The sequence below is a fragment of the Suricata suricatta genome, chromosome 2 (genome assembly GCF_006229205.1).
Source record: "Suricata suricatta isolate VVHF042 chromosome 2, meerkat_22Aug2017_6uvM2_HiC, whole genome shotgun sequence".
Taxonomy (NCBI): Eukaryota; Metazoa; Chordata; class Mammalia; order Carnivora; family Herpestidae; genus Suricata; species Suricata suricatta.
In genome coordinates, this window is record NC_043701.1 from 39,279,219 (window position 1) to 39,301,188 (window position 21,970).

The following is a 21,970-nucleotide window of genomic DNA, read 5'->3' on the forward strand; positions in this document are numbered from 1 at the left end:
GGGCACCTGGATGGGTCAGTTAGTTAATCATCTGATTTCAGCTCAGGTCATGTTTCATGGTTGGTGGGTTCAAGCCCTGCAACATGCTCTGTGCTGACAGGGCAGAGTCTGCTTGGAATCCCATCTCTCTCCCTCTCTCTCTCTGCCCCTCTCCTACTCATGCGTGTATATACTCTCCCTCTCCCTCCCCCTCCCCCTCCCCCTCCCTCTCTCAGAAGGGGAAGGAAGGAAGGAAGGAAGGAAGGAAGGAAGGAAGGGAGGGAGGGAGGGAGGGAGGGAGGGAGGGTGGGTGGGAGGGAGAAAGGGAGGGAGTAAGAAAAGTGATAGTATGGAATTGTAATTTTAGAATGAATCACTCCTCATGGAGAATGAATCCGGGGCTCTAATGGACCTGTTAAAGTCACAGAAGACTATGTGAGAGACCATTTGCTGGATTCTCTCAGGAGAAAAATGAAGCCCACCTAATTTAACTTCAAGGTGGCTAGTTAGACTCAGGGTGTGTGCAGCTTGGAGAAGCTCACAAATTGACAAATTAGTCATTTTTTAGCACTCAAGCAACTTTTGGTCATTTTAGTAATCTAGAAAACTTCTGTTCTTACTTCCTTCTACCTTACAACAATAAGATTTTAAGAAAAAGAGAAGATGATAAAACCAACAGTGTCAAGGGTCCTTGTGAGAGTTTTCCTGATGCTTCAACCACTCCCAGACAGGTTGGTCATCAGTCAATACTAGAACTAATTTCTCAGAGAAGTACAGAATGCAGATTGAGAGAGAGAGTGCACAGCTTTGAGAGAACTGTCACGTCTAATCTCTCTTTGGATGGACTGGTTGTTTTTATTGCTTCAGGAAAATGGCAGAACAACCTCTTGGGCTCTTACTCTTCCAGATCTCATTCAGAGGCTGTCCTCACCATCCCTTGAAGCACAGTCTGATGATATGACTATTTCTCCAGAAAACCTTACAGAATAAAATCAAATCAATGAGCCCAGAGCTGAAATAGCTATTGGAAGAATTTCAGAAAGAGAACTTTGATTTTGTTCTTTATAAGTTTTGCACACATAGGAGGAAAAGAAGGAAGGAGGGTCCACATTGTCATATACAGGCAAGGAAATGGATACCATGAAGATCATGACCAAAGCTGCTGCTGCTTTCAAGACAAGAAACAACGGTTTAAACAAAGGCAGCAAGACTGGGGGGGGGCGGGGGGGGCGGGGGCCTGAGAGGAGGGGAATGTGACATGTTTTGGAAATACTAAGGAAACTGATTGGATAAAACTTGCTGACCAGTTAGTTGGATGTGGGATACAGAGGAATAGAAAAAATCTGAGATAATGCCCACATTTCTGGCTTAGAAGACTAAACAGTGATGTCATTCATTAAGCTTACAAATATAGGAGGAGCTAACACTGGGGAAGAGAATGAAAAAGTAAAGGAATTAAGCTTTGTTCAAGTAAGGCTGAATTTTCTGTGGTACGTCAGTGAGCTGTCTTCCAGGGTACTGATTGCTGCTGTTGCTGTTCTTTTGCTAATGGGTTGTCTGAGTCTTTATATATTTTTTATATTAACCACTCACTAATCACATGTATGATTCCTAAACATTTTCTATTTTATAGGTTGCTTTTTAATGTTGTTGATGGTTTCCTTTGCTGTGCAGAAGCTTTTCAATTTGATGGGTTCCCATTTATTTTTGCTCTTTTTGCCTTTGCTTTTGTTGTCACAATTTTTTTAAGTCATAAACTATACAAGCTACACCCTTATTTTATTCCCTCTTTCCAAAGTTCTTTCCCTCGCTGCAGGCTTACCTCTTAATGAGGTCTTGACTTTTCAGGATGATAGTTCCTTAGCCCCCTGTGATATACACCCACTCTGCATGCACACAACTCCTCCTGGGAATGTGCCATAAAGAAGCTGTTCTGTGTTGTTCTGCTGTGGGTTGGGGTAGGTACAAAGCAATCTCTAAGAAGCAGAATCAGGGACAATGAGGTCTATGCATCTTCCCCAACATCTCTTCCCTTTTGGACAAAAGAGAACATCCAAACACTTCTTAGTACATTTGGGTCACAATGAAACAGACTTGGAGGATAGAACCATCTCTCTAAGGGGACCCTCAAGGTTCTCAATTCTGACCATGTACTGCATCTGCTGAGTAAACTAAAATTCCCAGGAAACGGGTTTAGTGGGTCATTAAGAGTTATTATTAGAAATTTTCCATTTGATTATCACATTCAAATTATGATGGAAATGTCAATATTGAGCATGTGGCCCCTCTAAAACCACAACACCAAAATTAAACAGGAAGAAAAATCTCACCTACCCTCAAGTAATTTTGTTTCTCTTACTTCTTTCTTATCAGAAACCTATCCCATCCTAATCTTGTTCATTCTACCCTCCAGAAAATAGCCTTATTAAAAAAAAAGGACCACATGTCAACAAGAAGATAAAAGTAGAATCTATTTTAAATTACTTAAACAACTTTATTACAATGTAATTTATTACATTTATTCTAATACGAAAGGTAGCATTTAAAAATGCTGATGCCTTTATATGTAATCTTGGCTAGAATATTCCCATATTTGAATATGGAAACCCATTTAGCAAATTAACAAATTGCAGGTAATCTAGTATCAGTTCAGTGATCAACTCTGCTTTGCTGTAATTTCAAAAAAAAATTCGCAGTTATTTAGCACTTATTTGCTAATGCTGTACCAGATAAAGAAGGTGATGGATGAAGGACTTAGTTCCCACCTTCAGAAAGCACATGGTCTAGTGGTGTAAGAAGCTTCATAAACCAGGAGCCATGATACAGCGTGGTAAGTGTTTTGTTGCTAGTTATGATGTGAAAGGCTCTTTAAATCTATTCCTTAATTAGATGCATTAATTCATGTCAAAAGCTTAAAAGAGTGACTGGCACACTATAAATTCTCAATAGATATTAGCATCTTTGGGAGGACCATATCAGTGACCCATTTTTGAAATGATTGAAACAAAATAATAAGAGAGATGAAGTAATTTAGCAAATTTGCTAGAAAGTGGGGAAGCTGTGATTGGCACTAATGTTGGTCTGACATCAAAATTCACAACCTCGCCATACTCCTCCACTACTGCTTAAAGTACGCAGAGGAGAAGAGAAGTGGACAGGGCTTCATTCTGCCCCTGGATGCAGAGTTAACACAGTTTTCAGAGGCAGCAGTACAAGAGCTGGCACTTGAAGAAAAAATTCATTAGGAGCCAAAGAGCTGCAGAAGGAAATTTCAAACAAGGAAAGTATCTGCAAAATAATCAAGGCTCAGATGGGCATGACATATCTGGGGTGGCAACAAGCTGTCCAGAGTGACCGCTAAGTTAGAAGTTCAGAAGGAGATGAGAGACAATACGTGGTGGAAAAGACAAGGCTGAAAATGTCAGCTGGGAACAGATAAGGAAAAGCCACAAAGATGGCGCTACCTAACATAATACTCTTGATACTGAGGAATTCTTTGTTGTTTTAAGAAGGAAAGAGATACGAAAGGGAAAGGTGTCAGAAGCAGGTAATTTGGGTGAAGTGAGGAGACAGACTGAGCTGCCTGAAGACAAAACCATTATTAGGAGACTCTGATGATAGACTATCTAAACTTACTGAGAAATGAAGAAAGCCAAATGAGGGGAAAGGCAGAAAAAATAAAGGAAAGGAAAGGAAAAGGAACCCCAAAGGTATCTTGGACATTCCATCAGCAAGACTTACTGACTGGTTCCTGGGGATGTGAGAAGGAGAAGTCACAGAGGCCAAAGTTTCCAGCGAGGGACGACTGCGGAAGTAATTTTATGAAGAGGGCGGAAGTGCAGAGAAGGAGAAAGTTTACCACGGAACACAGCCCTGTGATCTTTAAGAAGCCTTAAGTCCCGCCAGGTGAGGCTGGTAACTAGCAGCTCCCACACGAGATCTGGTCTCGAGACACAGGTTTGTGGACATGAAGCACAGGTGGGGCGATGGAGTGGCTAAGAGAATGAGAACAGCAGAGAACCAAGATCTCATCCTTTGGTAATTCCAATATTCGCAAGCTCCCAGAAGGAAAAGAAATTTAGGAAGACACCTGTAAATAGCGGTCAAAAAAGTTAGAGGAAAATTGCAGGAAAGTAGTGATTCAGAAGACAAAGGATGCTTTGTTATGGCAAATGCCACAGAGGTCCAGGAAGATAACAGCTGAAAAGTAGCCATTAGATGCGGCAGTCAGGTCAGAGGCTGTGGGGAACCTCCAGAAGCTGGCTTCTGTAGAGTGATGGGTGAGGCAATCGGGGAGGAAAGAAGCGGTGGGTAGAAACCTTTCTTTCAAATTCAGCTACAAAGAAGTGAGGATATTGAGCAATAGGGGGACTCACGATCAAAGGAAGTGGTGATGATTGTATGTGGACATTTTTATATATTGACAAGCTGATAAAGGGCAGTGAAGACAATTGTGAGGATATGAGAGAGCTGGGAAATAAGACGAACTCCGAAGAAAAGTCAGTATGGAGACTCTAAGGATTAACAAGGTTTCATTTTATGTATTGGTTTTCCTTTAGTCCCTTGCCAGTCTCCCCGTGTTTTTAGAGGAACAAACTTGAGCTCACTGGTGCTAGGAGCCCAGAATACTTTTAAAAAAACAATAATTGGCCTTTTTTCAAGCAGTCATTTTTTATAATCTCTTCAGACACACAACCCATTATTTTTGTAACATTGGCAACCTGGGTCCTCAAATCAAGGTGTTTAGTGGCAGATACCTGCAGTTTCAGACCGTGACACCTCATCAGTGCCCTCTTCCTTCTATTTCTTGCCAGCCTTTTATTTACAGCGAGCTCACCCACAAATTCTATCTATCTTCTCTATCTGTCACATATGCAGATCTTAAATATATCTTGTAAAATGCTTTAGGTATTGAGCACTCTCTCATTAATTCTCTCTTCACTTACTTCAGGATTTATCCCACCTGCTGCTAATAAACTGGTATGATTTATAACATGCAGTTAACTTTCACCCATTCCAGGCATCTAAGCCTAGCTCTGCAAGCTTTCCAAACCTTACTGAAGCTGAGCCCCTACCTATTCCCACATATTTCAAAGAATACCTTAGAAACAAGTTTTGAAAGCCATTGAAGTGTCCCTTCAAGAGACAGACAACTCCATACTTGAAATAGGCTTCAACTACTTAGGTTTTTTTTTAATACATAATTTGAATTCATACTCAACCTTCCATGCGTCTTTTCACAAACAAGTCATGATACCTACTTCAGAATATGTTTTCTAAATGCCTTACAGGAATTGGTTCTCACATCAATGAGACTTTACATATAGCCACAACCTCAAGGCAAGTGGACGGACAGGTTTGTAAATTATTTTCCTATGTGGCATAACATAATTAACTGTATTCTTGAGAGACCACAGGATGAGCTGTTAGGTGTTTCGTTCAGGTCTCTGTATTTCTTCTTCAGTCACCCAAACCGGGGCCATATTCACAATGTTAACTGAAGGGGGGGGGGGCGCTGGTGGAAGACCAAGTTTGGGGAGGAAGAGACAAGAGAAGACTGAGAAATTTTTGAGGCAAATCCAGATGGAGACAGACGTCTTACGCTGAAACTTAACGGTAAAGTTCATGGCTAGAGAAAATACTTCCTATGCTGAAAGTGAACCCCTTTCTTGTTTCAGGAAAGGTCCCTGATATTTGCTGGGTGGGGAAAATGCCTCAGATAACTTTATATTTTATTTTCTCCAAATTGGCACTCAGCAGTCCCAAAGTCAGGAACTGTCATAAATGACAAAGATTAGTACTCGTTTTCCAAGGAGAAACATCAAAAAATTGCTCCAAACCTTAAAGATTCTCATTTAGCAACCAGAACATAGAGTAGGTGGAAATAAATGGTGATGAGATTTCAGATGATTAATTTTCATCCATGATATGAGAATAAATAGGTTCCATTTAATCAAGTGAATAGTTGTTTCTTAGCTCATTTTCCCCTTTATCCAGCTCTCAAGCCCATACAAATGACTATAAAGGGGGCTGGGAACAGGGTAAAAAAAAAAAGGTAGTAAATCTGAGCTACAGAATCATAAAGGAAGTAAGATTTGGTAGGCATCAGTGAAAGACAGGATGTGGAATTCCCAATGTTACCATTTTAAAATATACTTCAGAAAAAATTTCTCCTTGCTTATGAAAATAGAAAAATAAGCAAAACTGTTTTTGTAAAAACAACATAGGCCCCATTTCTGCTTTCCTTCAATAAGCCATTATGAAGGGAAGTAATTAACTATGGCATCTTCTAGCCATTCATCCACAAAACTTCCCTAGCAGAGACATTTTCTGTTCTACGGTTTATAAATGGATCTAGGCTTCCATATTCTGTATGAAAGCACTTATTAAGTGAATCACTATATTCTGTAACAAGGTCCTTGACTCTCTCCAGAAATCACAGCCCACAGCAAATCCCATGGAGATTGGCTGTCTGGCTTTATATGATGTCTTATTCCCTTAGGGCTGCATAGCATTAGGGAGACAGCATGGTGCAGTATAAGGGATTTAGGCTTGGGAATTCATAAATGGTTTATATCCTGGCAATCAGCTAAAAAATTACTTCCATGAGTTACAATCTCTTTGAAGATCGTTTCCTCATCTGTTAAAAAATAAATGTATGCCTTCTTCAAACTCATAAAAAGTTGTCTTCGTCATAAAAAATGTGGGGTGACCATCATTTCACAAGAAGCTAACATCACTTTTTTAAAATGAGAATGCTTCATTAAAAAAAACCCAGAGACAGAATTACATTATTAACTCTTTATATTCTCTTCTGAGTTATCTTTAATTGGAATCTTAGTCATACATAGTCATACTGATTAATATAAAGGGTAGATCACATAATTTATATTTTATATTTAGGCCAGTTAATGTGTTCAAAAGGACTTCATTTTTTCTGAAGTCCTAGTTTCCATATGAATTATAAACACCTTTGTTAGCAGCTGTTTTACTATAATATAATGTCTTTCTTGGAGCACGTAGGTGTGATAAGACCCACAAAATGCACAGAGAGATAAATATCCTCTTAGATTATTCCAGTCATACAGTATTTCTTCCTGTGGTGAACATTTTCTGAAGAGTCATTAAAACACTATTTTCCCTGCATAACTAATAGCAGCATGAGGTTAAGTCAAGTGAATAAATGACTAAACGGAGATCATTTTCTTAGAGAAATTGTTTTCTCATATGTCTAAAGCTTGTGAATTGTCTGGTATTTGTCTGACTCATCATCATTTTTAAACAATATGAAGTAAACACATGCGCATACTTGCACTCATTTACATATCACACAAAGAGAAATAGACATCATGTCCTAACATCAAAGCCTGAACTACAGAACACATCTAGAGTTCTGGAAAGTGACTTAGATAATTAGCTTCAAACAGTAGTGATTCTCACATTTTACAGGGCACAGACCTCACCCTGATATGCCATTCATTCATTTGTTCATCTGTGCATTTGAACATATGGTGGTATACTGGGTCCCTAGCTAAATGCTGAGAAAATATAAAGACAGTCCCTATAATTAAACACTTCTCAACTGATGACAAAAGTTGACATGTAGTCAATACTATATATATGTATATATATAATACTACATGTATATACATAGATATAGATATAATTATACCAATATACCTTATAGTAAAGGTATGTTCTGCGAACTAGGTACTGCAGAAATGTGTTTCAATTGTCCTGCCAGATTTCCTTTCTGCCCCTCTCTGTGGTGCTCTCAGAAGGCAGTCTTTATGGCTACTTCGACAGCCTTACTACCTTCTGGCTTCGCAATGAGTTCAGACAATGGAAGACACTGAAAACAGGACAGAAGGTGGAAGAATACTGAGGACAGGGTACCTGTTCCCCATTTCTTCCTTGAGAGATAGCTACAGACACACCAAACCTCTTGTTAGGTGGTCTTCTCTAGGTCTATCCAAACCATAAGGCACTACCTATGCTTGCGTCATCAAGCACAAGGTGATAGGAACTTCTGGCTATTGCTAGTTCTAAGCTCCTGCACTATCCTTCACAGGTCTTCCTTAATCATATCTACATGTTTGTAAATAATCCCTATATTAAACCCTCCTCAAGATACTCATTTTAAGTATGATGTCTATTTCCCACTGTTTTCTTGATACATCATTCAACCCAAAATGGACTGGGAGGAAACACATTTAGGAAGACAAAGTGTATCACCTGGTCATAAAGAAGTTAATGTTGGGTAGGAGAAGAAAGGGATTGGGGAATGGACTATGAAAGTGGGAAGAACTGCATTTGCAAAAATGGAGAGGTAAAGTAATATTTGATATATCTAAAGCATCTGGAGTCTCTGGGAGAGCAGTGTAACAGACAAAGAGGCAGACAGGAGCCAGAATATACCGGGGCCAGGTGTGCTACTTAAGAGAATTTGAGTCTCATTATGAATGCAATTCATTTTCCTTGAAATATTTTGTTCAGTGGAGTTTCAAAAGGTCACAATGGTGGCACTTTTGAAATTAGAGGGGAGAGAAGTGAAATTGGAGATAGGGAGAGCATTTATCAATTTATTTCAGTTATCAAAACAATGAATGCAGTTGAGAAGTAACACACGTCTGGACTAAGGTCATGCCAGCAGGGATTGAGAGAAAGAAATGGATGAGCATATATTTGATAGCATTTTGTGACCAATTAAACATTGACAGAAAGGTAATGAAACATACTGGCTTAAATGGCTTAAAAATTATTTTTCAGGGGGAGGATTTATTATGGGGTTAGCACATAGTTCTTTTTTTTAATTCAAATTTTTAAAATGTCTTATTTATTTTCGATACAGAGAGAGACAGACCATGAGAGGTGGAGGGGCAGAGAGAGAAGGAGACACAGAACTGGAAGCAGGCTCCAGGCTCTGAGCTAGCTGTCAGCACAGAGACAGATGCGGGGCTCGAACCCAAGATCATGAGGTCTGACCTGAGCCGAAGTCAGAGGCTTAACCGACTGAGCCACCCAGGTGCCCCAGCACATAGTTCTTACACCTTTAGCACACGTAGTTCTTACAGTTTTACATATTTTGACTTGTTTTTGTCCTCCCAGAAACTCCTAAAAATAACAATTTATCCCTATTTTTTCAAAGATAGCAAAGGTATAAAGAGCTTAAGCAACTTGTCCAACATCACACAAGTGCAAAAGACAAGAGTACAGGAAAAGGGGGAGGACTTTGGAGAGGGGGCTGAGCAAGATTATGAGAACAGGTGGGAATACCATTAATCTCTCTAATAGTTGGGAGACATTCAAGTAGAGCAAGCTGATCAACAACTGGGAATACTAGCTTGAAGTACAGCAATATAGAAATATAATGGCTAGAGACACGAGCATGAACATTTTCAACACATACTCTTCATACCTGGAGTGTAGGGAGAGGATGTGAGGTCCCAAGGGAGATTCTTCAAAGTGATAATGGGTCTGTGGATGAAGACCAAGACAACATTACATTTAAGGAAAGAGTAAGAGGACTTTGAGCAGTAGACTCCACAATTGAATCTTGTCCTAAAACTCCTCATGAATTTTCCACCTTTTCCCACTAAGAATCACTCCAGACAAACTTATCTCCTTTTGTATTTTGCTTCTTCTGATTAACTCCCTTCCAAAGATGCCACTTCTGTATTCCACTCTTCCAAACTTTTCTCAATCACAGGGACCATTTCAAATCCTACTTATAATTGGAATTTGGTCCCAATCATCTCATTCCTAGAATAGGAATATAGCACTTTGCTATAAAACTCAATGGGCATTGTTAGTTCCTTTTGCAGATATTTATCTTTGCTATTGCCCATATTTGCTTTTATCTGTAATGATATATCCCCAATAGATTATAGACTCCCTATTGGAACAAACATTCTTATTTTTATATTCCATTGTTCCCCAAATAATGCCTCATATATGGTGGATATTTGGCAAAACCGTACACTCTTTGATTTTGAATTAATGAGGACTAGATAGTATCCATGGTAGTAAGTCTCTATGAAGTCTCTACGAAGTCTCTGGGAAAAACCATCAGAGAACTGAAATATTTTACTCCACTACCATTCTCTTCTTTCATATGCCCATGGTATTCATGTTTATCAAGATCTCTCATTCTGAGGAAACATCATAAGCTCTACACCCTTTCTGATCTATCTCCTATACAAACTCATCTGACCATAATTCCATTCTCTCAGTGCCATCCTTTTGGCAAATGAAAACTATTTAACCTGGACTTTTTTTCTCCTTCTCTAGAAAAAAAGGCAAAATTCCCAGGGTCCATGTAAAAGAAATGCACTAACCTTACAAACATAATTCAATGGCAGTAATCTAGGCACTACAGAATATATTTTAAGACAACTAGAGTTTGTCATGTTCTTTAAATATTACTACACACTTCATGTTCCTAATTATTTCTAGGATCTTGACTTGAAACTTATGAAAATATAGAGATATTTGGGATAGAAGATTTCCATTTTATAAACTCAAAGCTTTGCCATTTCATTTCATGTGGCTTAGGAACAATTTTTAGGAATAGAAACATATACTAGGAACTTAAAACATATACTTAAAACATATACTAGGAACAACACCTTATATACATTTATGTCATATCATACATTCGGCATGAGTGGACTATCCACTTGCTTCAATTTAACATTGTATAAATCTCAATGTCTAAAATATCTGTAAGTTTACAAATAATGTTTGCTTTGCCTTTAGATGAATTCTGCATGTCTCTTTAATTTTTCAGTTTAATTGTACATGGATTATTAAAAATGGCATGTGAAAGTGATAATATTAATAAAATACTAATCTGTGCTCTAATAACACTCTCCCACTGATAGAAAAATGCTAGGAAAGAAATGTTGACATTATTTCTGGAGCAGTTTAGCTCATTACAAGAACAGCAAAATCTATCTTTTTTTTTTCTAAAACAATAGCACAATTTCAAAGAGCATCATCCATTTGGTTTTTATCGAAAGAAAGGAATGATATTGATGGCTAACAGTAGCTCTAGAATTAGTAAATTGGATTAAGTACAATTTCTCACTAGTGAGTTTTCCTTTTTAAGAACTAAACTTCTCTCTAATATTTTTATCCTTTAGGAAATAAACTCAACATTTAAAGAATCCACATGGCTATATCCATTTTAAATATCCACATCAACATGGAACTGGGGAAGCTCTGTGTGGTTGGAAGCAGGTATTAGTTTTATATTTATTATTTAGCAACTAAAGATATTAAATAGCAATTTTTCTCACCTATAAGGATGTTAATAATGGGCAAATGAATCTGTGAAGATTCAATTAGCTACTAACTGTAAAAATTTAAGTGTCCGTAACTGGGAAAACCCTATATAAATATACTTAACATTACCCCAGGTCTTTTTTATTATTATTATTTAATAGTTTATTGTCAAATTGGTTTCCATATAACACCCAGTGCTTCTCCCCACAATTGCCTCCCTCCATGACCATTACCACCACCCCTCCCTCCCCCACCCCCTCAGTCCAGGGTTCATTTTCAATATTCAATAGTCTCAAGATTTGTGTCCCTCACTCTCCCCAGCTCTCTTTCCCCCTTCCTCTCCCTATGGTCCTCTGTTAGGTTTCTCCTGTTAGACCTATGAGTGCAAACATATGGTATCTATCCTTCTCTGCCTGACTTATTTCGCTTAGCATGTACCCCAGGTCTTTAAAGAGCTTATAATTCAACATGATATCCTGGAGGGAAAGTGAGTTTTGGAGTTCAAAACCACTCCTAGTTATGGAAGCTTGGATCATTAACTTAATATCTAAATACCAAAAATCACTGACATTGCAGGTTCCCTTTCACTAAAGATGTAGAAAGCTACAAGAAAATCACTTGAGCCATTATTCCTAAAAACAGCAAGAAGGTGGACAATTTATACAATCATAGTATTTCATAACCCTGTTGGAGAACTGAGGCTACAAGGCATCCAAATGAACTGAACTCCAAAGAATAATACACATCTTGGCAGGGAAATAGGACACACAAACATTTTCACCTCAGCAGAGCATGGAGGAAAAAGTAACAGAGGCAGATAACAAGAGATCTGACAAACAGATACAAAGGTAAAGGCTAGTATGACAGTTTATCACAACTGGGGTAAATGAATAGTTTATAGAGAAACACAAAAATGATTGAGGAAGAGTGGGAAATTAGGGGAGCCTCCCTTGGTAGCATACATGTGCATATGGTAATCAACAGCCCTGTAAACAGGATGAAATTCTGACTACTTCCCCATACCCTTCTCTCATAGAAACAGACAGCATTAAGTTTTGAACTTATTGAAACCAAAATTCAGTAACAGAAGCTATCTGGAAAACCACTGAAGATTTAGAAATCAACCAACACAAATTTAAAGTGCATTTATAGATCAAAGAAAAATATCACAAAGAAAATTAGAAAACACTTAATGACTGAAAATGAAAACAACATATCAAAACTTGAGGCACATAGGTAATGCAATGATTACGGAGAAATTTACACCATCAATTGCTTTCATTAGAAAAAAGAAAAATAGAAATTTTTTTTACAGAAGAAAAAGAACAAACTAAAACCAAAGCTGGCAGAAACTAGAAAATAATAAAGATAAGACTAGTAAACACTGAAATTAAAAAAGAAAAACAATAGATAAAATCAACAAACACAACAGCGAGTTATTTTAAAAAAGTAACAATATTGATAAACTTCTAAATAACTTAGTCAAAAAAGAGAAAACAAACAGGAGCACCTGGGTGACTCAGTTGGTTAAGCTTTTGACTCTAGCTCAGATCATCTCATGGTTCATAAGTTCAAGCCCAGTGAACTTGATCCTCTGTCCCTGCCTCTCTCTGCCCCTCCCCTGCATGCAATCTCTCTCTCTCAAAAATAAACAAACAATTTAAAAAAGAAGAGACAGAAAACAAAAACCATTAAGACTTTGATAAGAAAAGGGGGCATCACTGCCTATCACATAAAGAGAGAGTAAGAGGATATTATAAACATAATACTAGTAATTTTGATAATATAAATGAAATTAAAAATTTTTTATGGTTTTTATTTATTTTTGAGAGACAGAGACAGTGAGAGCAGGGAAGGGTCAGAGAGAGAGGGAGATACAGAATCCGAAGCAGGCTCCAGGCTCTGAGCTGTCAGCACAGAACCCGACGTGGAGCTCAAACCTACGAACCGTGAGATCATGACCTGAGCCAAAGCCGGATGCTTAACCGACTGAGCCACCCAGGCGCCCCTAGATGAAATTCTGAAATATTGTACAAGACACTATCAAAAATTCACTCAAGACAAAACAGATAAATTGGAAAGCCCAATGTCTATGCAATAGAGCAGGGGAGGGGAAGGAAGAGAGGGAGAAAAAGAATCTCAAGCAGGTTCTGCACTGTCAGCTCAGAGCCCAATGTGGGGCTTGAACCCATGAACCCTGAGATCATGACCTGAGCCAAAGTTGGGGCTCAAACTCTCAAATGACCTGAGCCAAAATTGAGAGTCAGACGCTCAACTGACTGAGTCACCTAGGCACCACTAGACAAGTGTTTTAGAAGAAAACAAATAAAAACTATTCTTAAACATAGTTATTAAAATTCTTACCAAAAGTATTAACAAATAAAATCCTATAAAATAGGACTAAGTGGGCCTGATCCTAGGAATGCAAATTCAATATCCCAAAATCAGTCAGTTTAATTCACCATGTCAAAAGACAAAGATGAAATGATATAATTATCTTAATAGATGCCCCCTAAAAAGGCATTCGATATAATTTAGTATCCTTTCATGAATTTCAGCAAAACTGCAAGTAAGAAGACACTTCCTTAGGAATAAGTATAATAAAATACAAGTACAAAATATATGCTGCAAGCTAAAAAATATTGATGGTAAAAATAAAAGAAAACCCAAACTAAACCCTGTTAATGGACTGGCAGACTCATTACTATTAAGATATTAGATCTGCCAAATTGCTGTCTAGATTCAATATAATCCAAATAACATCCTAGCAGGGGTTTTTGTTTTCATTTTTTAGGGGTTTTTTTTTTTTAGAAATTAACAAGCTTAATTATAAATTTTATCTGGAAATGCAAAGGACTTAGAATAACCAAAATAATTTTTAAAAGAACAATGCTGGAGGACTCACAGTCACTGATTTCAAGATTACCATAAAGCTAATCAATTGTCTATTGGTCTAAGGACACATGTGTAGATCAATGGAACATAATGGGGAATTCAGAAGAAGGTCCACATGTCTATGGTCAACTAATTTTTGACAAAGTTGTTAAAGACACAGATAAATGAAGATGAGATACCCTTTAAGCAATCATGCTGGGATATCCACATGCAATTAAATAGAAAGAGACAGAGACAGAGAGCAAGAGAAACAAAGAGAAAAGGAAAGAGAAAAAGATCCTTGATTCTTAACTTTGTACCATGTGTAAAAATTAATTCAAAACTGGTGAAAATCTTTGTCATTCAGAGCTAGGCAAAGATTTCCTGGATATAATACCAAAAGTGCAATCCATAAAAAAATCATCAAGACAAGCAAAATTTTAAAACTTGCTACATAAAGATATAGTGAGATTAAAGGGCAAGCCTCAAATGGAAAGAAACTATTTATAAAATTCATAGCTGATGAATAACTGTTATCTAGAATATATGAAGAATTCTCACAGCTCATGAATAGAAAACAAACAACCCAATTAAAAATGGCCAAAATATTTTAACAAACTTCATCAAAGTAAAAATACTGATGAAAAATAAGCACATGTATTTAAATGAATGAATAAATGAAGTGGCCCATAAATATGGAGAGCCATTACTTCACTCTGGCACATTCTTTTTTTTCTTAAGGTTTTATCTTTTCATGTAGTAGCACAGGAAACCCTTAAGCTTGGACTAAGTGGTTAGGAAAAGTTCAGGCTATAAGAACCCTCTGTTGGAATTTCAGGCACAAGTCCAGTCGGTAATAAAGGGTTTCTGTGCTTCCATGGTTACATTCCTTGTTTATGTATCTTTCTTAGGACCACAGGGGAGGGTCATCTATAATCTGGGGCAGGATTTAATTATCCTTGAGTATCTTTAGCTTAATAATGCCATATACCTACCATCAAATCTCACTAAGATTTCCAATATATATCATAATAAGATTGAGAGAATGTTTTTATTATTGCTGAGATAGCATATTTGTTGCCAGAATTAGGCACATAATTAGCTACAGAATGATTAAAAGCTTTAGAAGAACTAACATTTATTGTAAACCTACCAAGTGCCATGAGATGTCTACCAATAACAACAATTTATTGAGGTCCCACACTGTGCCAGGGACTACAGTAGGTGCTTAATGTGCTGTTTTGACTTTAAATCTCACAATAGGTCTATAAAGTAAAGTTTATTACTCCCATTTTACAAAATGAACTGAAGGTTAAGGAAAGCAAGGTTAAGGTTACTCCATCAGTAAGTTATATCTGCAACTAGAGGTCTAATTTTCCTATTATATTACATTGCTTGGTTAACCCATTTGAAGTTTGTATATTAGTAAATTAATAACTTACAATTGTGCAATGCTTTATACCTTAAATTTTTCATAATTTCCAAAAATAATAGCCCTTAACTTTGCACAGCCTGTAAAGTATAGCTTCTTATTCTCCCCCAGCTAGCTCTACATAGCTCTTTACTTCTATGTTAAGGTCCCCATCTTCAGTGCATCTCCCATCTCCTGATGTAGAAACTCTTACCTTGCTATGAAGCACATTGTTTCCAAACACAAGTCTCCATTCACTTGTCCCCACTCAACCCCCCCCCCAAAAAAAACAAAACAAACCCCTACACCAGGTACTGGAAAAGATGCAATGTCTGTTTCCCCATCACTTCTGGACCCAAGTATAGTATCTTCTTATTGCAGTATGCTGAAAGCCATATTCAACATACATCCCAACATGCTGAAGTAGATGGAACAAGATTAATTTACTCCCAAAGTTAATAGTGCCAAGTTCACCTAGAAAGAACAAGGTCAAACCTTTAAGCCCAGACCTGGCTGGAAAATTAGAGTGGAGAAGAGATGGGCATGCAGAGCTGCTCCGACAGAGCTGGACAAAGCTCTTTGGGAAAAGACAAAAAGGCAGTATATGATAAAACACAGTCAGGATTTCTCTGTCAGTACAGCTTGAATCAGTTCATTGCTTCAACTACATTGAGCAAGAAGGAGAAAATGCATGACAGGTCTTTGTACTTGATATATCAATGTGCTGTTCTCTTGCCTACCAGCAAGTATTATGGAATCAATTGTCTGAAATTTAATCAATTTAATTAGCATCCCTTCAGCTTGGGGAGGAAAGAAGAGGGAAGGTAGATTCAGGGAGCCTATGGAGTCTCACATCATATATTTAGTAAATAATTTATATAAAGTAATAATCACCAAACCTTTAGACAGGGGTATATTTTCTTTCTATGCCCTTCTTTCCATCATTGCAATGACCTTTAGGTCTCCAGTCTTATTCTCAAAGATTTGAGCTATCACATTCCTCCTTATAAATAGCCGTTTGTGTTTAGGTTTTATCTCTCCCCCAAAATGTTAAATAATCTAATAAAGGGAGTAAGCCTTATTCCTCTTCATGTTCCCTACTGTGCCTTCTATCCATTATTAGTTCTATCAATATTACTTAAGAATTACTTAGAATTAATCTCCCTACTGCTCTTTTCAAACAAGTAGCCAAACCAACAGGAGATAAGTCAGAAGTTTTATTTTGCTTCACACACTCTGACTCAGCTAACATATTATTGACTCTGGGTTGGAAGGTAAATTTTAGCCAATACTTTATTACTTCTTATCAAGGTACTTCATTATGACTTTATTTGTACTTTCCAAGTTTTCACTGGAGAATAATGGTCAGTCTCAGATCTACTGGACTGGATGACAGACATTCCATTTGGCTTCATTTATTATATCAAAACATTATTATACATTGTCATTAATTTTGTCATTTTACCTGTGAGAGATCTAATCTTACAAAATGACTAAGAGGAAAAAGCTGAAATATAATTGGCAGCCCTGTGGTGTCCCTGTGGAAAGACCCATCAGCTGAAAATCTAGAATAAGTCATCATCACCAGTCAGATCACTCATCATATCAGAAAATACCAAAGAGCTAGTCCTTTCCTTTCCCTGTTGTGTACTTGGAGTGCAGGAGCATCAGTTTTATAGCTGATTTTAAAGCCACTAGCCATTAAACATATTGTATAACATAAAACCATTTTTTAATTGAACAATTAATGTTTGCAGTGTTCTATAATATTAAAGGAGTCTGGACCAAACTGACTTTCAAGAATAAAGTAGGGAAGCGAGTCAGGTGACAGTTCAAAGTTTTGTTAGTATCCTGTTCTATGAAGTGATGTTACTTAACGTTTCTTTTGTAGCTGCTCCCTTGTCTTTCCTTCCAAGAGAGTATAATGTGGTTTTGACACCCACTTAAAATGAAGTCTACAGCTCTGGGATATTGAAGCTTGTCTGCATGCTTGTTGGGAAAACTCCTGCGAAGTGCAGCAACGATGTGGCATTGGGTTGGAGATCCTAATCATTTCCCCTGAGACATCCAGCACCACGAAATGCTTCTGAAGTAAGGCACTCTCTGACCACTCACCCCGGCCCTCCTGTTTCCCTAACCACAGGTTCTCTACCAGTTTTGACTATTACTTCCCCTTGGCCCAGCCAGTTTTGGCAGCTGCTAATCTAGATTCTCTATCAATTTTATAGACCTCTTCTTGTTAGCTCTGCTACAGTCAAGTTTCAGTGATAGCCAATATATGCTATTAGAAGAAACTCGGCTGCCATGAAGCCTAGATCCTGGCCTAATTCAGGCTTGGTCTAAAATCTGACCTGGTCCCTGATTGTATCTCAGATTAACCCAAAACCTCCAAATCTAGGTTTTCAGTTCTCTGTTGAGTAAGCCAGTGCTAATCAAAATAAGAGATTCAGATCAGCACATAAACTATTAAAAGAGGAGGGAAATGCAGGCAAGGAATAAAATCATATTTAAAGGAACTTCTTTCTCCCCATGAAAACTATATACACATTATATTTTAATTCTTTTAATTTAAATTAATAACTGGAAATCTTTGGCAGGGTGCATTCCCTGAGGTGCCCCATATCCTATCGCATGGTTTACATATTCTTTGCTAAAGGTTTTTTTTTTTTGCATTCTATCCTAAAAGTGAACTTATTTGCTTTATTTAATTTTATTTTATAAAATTGAATTATATTTATCATAGAAATATATAATTAAATCTCTTCTGTCTGAGAGGTTAATTGTTTTAAATAACAATTGTTATTAGATTTTGCTATGACAATATAAAAACAAAGTTTCCTTTGACACACAACTTTTCATAAAGATTATGAAGAAATCAATCAATAGAAAAAGGACTGTGATCTGAGTCTTCTTATGTTTCAGAAATAATTCTTTGTTTCTGCCAGAATTGATTAATTTTAGGAAAAAGTACTAAGAACTCATTTACCAAACTGAACTTGAACTTGAGCTTCTTTAGAAATATAATTTGAATTCTCTAGTAAACTTACTTGCATGATCCATAATTCATATTTTCTCCCAAAAGGTATGACCTTTCATTTAATGAGCATTATTGACAAATAGCCTAATTAGTTTTTTAAATAAAAAACATTGTATTAGGATCAAAAGGTCTAATGTCTCTGAAGGGATCATAAAAACTTGAAACTAGATGCCTGAAAAGCAGTAAACACGTCTGGAGTTTCAAGTATCAATACCTTACCACCTACTTCATCTTAAATGTCAGGTTCACGTGGGTTAAATGTTAGAAGTCCATAAAGTTGTAAGACAAAGGTCTTGGATGCATAAATATGTTAAGCAAGTCTTAAGGAAAAATCTTTACATTTTTAATAACTTAGGACAAAAGAGGACCATTTCAAAAGAAAAACATGCCCAGTTTCTTTTTTATTGACATGGTAATAATAATTATTTAGTAAACCTTTTTTATTACTCTTATTCAATAATTATGACTAAATCAGATCTAGTAGGAAAAAATGTTAAAAAAGTGGTTTTATTCTTATTGAGTATCTCCTATATGGCAAAGAGAATTTTTAAATTTGAAGATGAACATATAGTATCACTGCTTATGAAATATTCACCCTGTCCTAGGCACAATGCCAGGGAAGGCAGAGGTATGGCCTCTGCCCAAGGGAGCTAGCATTTAAGAAATACAGACGAAGCCATTTGCATATTGCAAGAAAGTCAATACTTAAGTTAAATGTCAGAGTTACAGAAGTAAAAGCTCTCAAGCAATTCTTAAGTTTTTTGCCCTTTCTTCCTCCTGTATCTTCATTTTATTTTTCTTTTCTTCTTTCAGTTTCTTTGCACAAAAGATTTTTACAGAGAGGGTTAATAAAAGAACTTTTATTTTGAGGACAAAGGAGTAAAGAAATAGACAGTTTCAAGCACAAAGGGTTGCTGAGAAGACAACAGAGAATACAACAGAGAATAGGGAAAAACCTAACCAGGACACAAGAGACTAAGAAAGGAATACGGTCGAGAGATAGAACCAATTTCTACAACTGTTCCTGTTTTCTTCACTAGTAGAGAATGAAGAAAATATTCTGTATTGTCCAGTTTTCTTTGAAGCCATTAGGATTGCAGAGAAAGAGACAGCGGTTGAAGACCGGCTTCACACCCTTCCACCTCTAGTCCACTTGGACTTGCGTTAACTAATCTTGAAGATGTTGACTGAAACAGGTAAGAAAAACATACTAAAAGTCAACTTGACATCCCATTTGGCTCTGAAATATTATTATTTTTAGGGGGTCAGGAAAGTTAAGTTTAAATGGCTATAATTACTTGCCTTAGTTTAGAATAATCATGAAAGCATGTCCGGAATTGATTCCACTTTACTTTTGTTTTCATCGATTTCATATGAGATAACTTTGAATGAATTTATAAAAGCAATGAGATGGGGAGAAAAGGAGAGCTAGGACTGTTAGATAAGAGGGAATTCTGCAAGATTTGCCCTGAAAAGCCCTCCCAAGAAGTCTCCACACAAAAGCTATCATCATCCCCTTTTTACAAACATGGAAATTGGAGCTCACAAAGGTTAAATAACATATTCAAGGCCAAATAATTTATGAGCAGTAGGTCAGGATTAGAGCCTCTCTTCTAATTCCAGAGCCAACACCATGATTCACTATACTACTTACGTAAGGAGGAGATAGAGCTGAGCAGATAGACTGGGGAAGATAGGTTCATGCAGTTTTTCACAAAATGTAGTACATATAGCACTGGTGGTGTTCAAGATGAATTTCCCTGCTATATGGACAGATTTTTCAAAATGTTAATTCTAATATATTTATTAGAACATCACCAGCTTATTATGCCCATTATTTCATAAATATTCTTTATTTGGAATGAGACTAATTTTTTTTTAATGAAAAATTTTTTTTAATATTTATTTTTGAGAAGAAAGAGACAGAGCGCAAGCAGGGGAGGGGCAGAGAGAAACGAAGACACAGAATCAGAAGCAGGCTCCAGGCTCTGAGCTCTCAGCACAGAGCCCAACATGGGCCCATGCTTGAACCCATGAGTGGTAAGATCATATTCTGAGCTAAAGTAGGATTCTTAACCAGTGGAGTCACCCAGGAGTCCCTGAATGAGACTAAATTTTTAAAAGTGAACTGTTTAATATGTATGCAAAAAAAAAAAAGCATGGAAAAGTATAGTACAGATGGGGAATTGATAAGAGAAAAGGTACAAAAATAAGAAATAAAATTTAAGAAACAGTATTAAAGCACTACAACCTGAAGAAATCATGAGTACAAAGTCATAAAGATGTGAAAACAAACAATAAGTATAAAGAAGAAGAAATAGGTCATTATAGCTAGAGTATAGAGTTGACAAAAATGAGTCCTGAGAGGTTAGCATGTTAAGAAGCTTAGAATTTAAAACAATAGAAATCAGGAGTCATTAATAGGTTTGACATGGTCACATTTACAGGTAAGAAAAAATGCTCTAGATGTAATAAAGAGGATGGGTCAAAAAAGAAAGATCCTGGGGTGCCTGGGTGGCTCGGTCAGTTGAGTGTCTGATTTTGGCTCAGGTCATGACCTCGTGGTTCATGAGTTCGACCTCTGCTTTGAGCTCTGTGGTGTCAGCTCAGAGGCTGGAGCCTGCTTCAGATTCTGTCTCCCTCTTTCTCTCCTTCTCTCTTTCTTCCTCTCTCTCTCTCTCTCAAAATAAATTCTTAAAAAATGAATAAAAAAAAAAAGAAGCAGTAGAGAGATATCCTGGCAAAAAAGAAGCCAAGTAAAACATCATTACATCACACTCATTATGATGGTTACTACCAAAACAACAGAAAATGGCAATGGCAAATGATGCAGCTGCTTTGGAAAACAGCATTTTGATCCCTCAAAAATATTACAAATAAAATTATGATATAATCCAGAAATTCCACTTTGGGGTATATACACAATATATAAGCATATATTATTCAGCCTTAAAAAAGAAGGAAGTTCTGAAACATGCTACAACATGGATGAACCTTGAGGACACTATGCTAAGTGAAATACATCAGCCATAAAGGATAAATGTTATATGATTCCACTAATATGAAATACCTAGAATAGTCAAATTCACAGAGACAGAAAGTAGAATGATGCCTGCCAGAGCTGGAGAAAGAGAGAATAAGAAGTGATTATTTAATGGGCATAGAATTTTTATTTTGCAAGATGAAAAGAGCTCTGTGAATTGGCAATGGTGACAATAGCACAACAGTGTGAATGCACTGGATGCCCTTGAACTATGAGATTAAAAACATGTCCAAATACTGTATGTTGTCACTCATTGGTCTAACAGGAGAATCCTAATGGGAGTCCAGGGGAAGGAGGAAGCGGGGGGGGGGGGGGGGGGGGGGGGGGGGGGGGGGGGGGG